The sequence below is a fragment of the Benincasa hispida genome, chromosome 10 (assembly GCF_009727055.1).
Source record: "Benincasa hispida cultivar B227 chromosome 10, ASM972705v1, whole genome shotgun sequence".
NCBI lineage: Eukaryota > Viridiplantae > Streptophyta > Magnoliopsida > Cucurbitales > Cucurbitaceae > Benincasa > Benincasa hispida.
In genome coordinates, this window is record NC_052358.1 from 52,729,070 (window position 1) to 52,731,471 (window position 2,402).

Consider the following 2,402-nt stretch of genomic DNA (forward strand, 5'->3'; position numbering starts at 1 on the left):
TTCAGTATCTTCGACATGAAGAGAAAAATAAATAAAAATACTTTGAGGCCACCCAAACTCAAAGCTTCAGAAGATCATGAGTACAAAATAATCACGCACTTGGAGTCTACAGAATTGGCCTATGAAAACTCCTACCTTCTAAGGAGCCAATTCGTTTAGGATTTATAGATGTCACACCCTTTCTCAGATTACCCTCTTAATCGGAGAAGGGATGTGAAGACAACAATTGTCAACCCTCTTATGACAATTACTACCCAACATACTCCTGTATCATTAACACTTTGTACTCCGATTAGTAGTTTATAATCCTCTAGAACTTAATACACAGTTTCAGCAACAGCTTTAAACATATAATTTACTGCTAATCAGAAATATCAGCATCAACATACATAAAAGTTTTCATAAACCAAACCCTTATGCAATATCTATTCAACACAACTCTACTATTTCCCCCTGAAATTGACATAAAATTAAATAACAGAACATGATGAGCCACCTAAATTTCCACTTTGTGGTTCTGCAAAGTGACTGGGTGGCAGAACTACTAGTCCTCAGGACGTCAATCGCTACTTGGGGAGGAAAACATTTTAAAGAGTTAGTTGGAAAGCCCAAGGAATGACTATCTTAAATAAAAAATACTTTAAATCATAAATAATGTGAACTTGCCTATCAAGGAAACGGTTATAAAATCATAATCAAGGTTTTGAAAATAGAGTTGAAATCATAAAACACATCATGTAACAATCTTGAAACAAAATTCATTAACATCATTCTGAAAACTCCACTACTCCACTGCCTAAACATGTGGGAGAATCCTTTTGCTCAATCCCTAATAACCTAAGTTGAGAAAGAGCCCTTTTGCTCAATCTCATCAACGTCAATAACATAGCCATATGTGCACGTAGAGCTAAATTGGGTCCTAATCACCTTACCATACCTTCGATGTCATGTATCCCTAACATCACAGAAATCTGGGTACCTTACCATACCTTCGACATCAACATTGGAGTAGTGTTTATACAAGGCACCAACATTTAAACATATAGAAACATATACATAATACAAATAATCATACTTCATGATTTCATATCAATGCATAGTGCCTTGTAAAACATGGAGTATTCTTACGTTATTTCCTTGATAAATTTCATCATGCGGTAAAACATGGCATAGACTTACTGGAAAATGCATGCTGAACTCATAAATAACTTCATCATTTAAAAGCATGAATCAGCGATCAACATTCATTTTAAAGCATGCATTGAAGAAAATCATGATATAAAAACCTCATATAAAATGCCTATGCGTTAAAACCATTCATAAACTAACATTGGAAAAACAATTATTAAAACTTGTCACTCACTGTCTTAAGCTACTTATCCAAGGGTTGTACGCCTCTACTATTTGCGTTTTCCCTAAAAAGAAAAGGTCCCTTAGTCAGTATATTTAGCTCCCTTTTGAGCTTAACGCATAACTTAACTTCACCGCATATTAATAGTCATCGCATCACAACTAAGTTTGACGCATCGAAAAATCTTTATCACATCGATTATTCTTAGCCATCCTACCTTATAACTTGGCTGATAATTGAAAATCCTTCCTCAAGGTGCTCAGGTAAGCGTTGAAATGCCTTCTCAGTCTATGCGACATATGTCCATTATTCGACGTACTCAAAGCGCCTTCGTTGTGGATTGACTATGTTGTATGTGTCAATGCATAACATCATTGGGTCAGCTGCTTCCTTGTTCTTCACATGCAATTGTCTGCTTATTCATCCACAACATCATTTTTATATTCAATCTTCCAGATTTCTTAACTTAATTCCAGCATTCATAAAAACTAAATTCCCTTTAAGGAAATTGCTCCAAAACATCCTAACTTTTACTTACCTTAGAATTTGAGCATTATTTCTTTCGGAATTGATTAGAAATTCCTTAAATTTTCATTTAGCTGGCCCAAAATTCTTCAGCTTCAAAATCTTCATATGGCAGCAACACTCCTCATTTAGGCATTAGAAAACATTTGGCAAAACAGTCTCCTTTGTTACGAAGTCTATTTATACTTGAGCGTGCATGAAGAGTTTGCTTAATTAATTGCCACCTAGCTTTCATTGACATTCACAAGGCTGCCACCTGACTTACTTACTTACTCATTAATTATACTAAATTCCTTAGCTTAAACTTTATTGCATGGCCTTACGACCATCCAAGCCTTCTCTTTCCAACGCATGCTCTTCTGTCGCATTACTTGTCAGCTTAGCCTCAACATTGATATACAAAGTTGGTTGCATAAATCTTTCATACCACTTTGTTGTACTTAACCATAACGCCGCCTTTCTGGGACCTTTCGTCGTGTGGCGCCTCATAGTCCAATGCATTGAGCCCTCTCTACCTCCTCTAGGT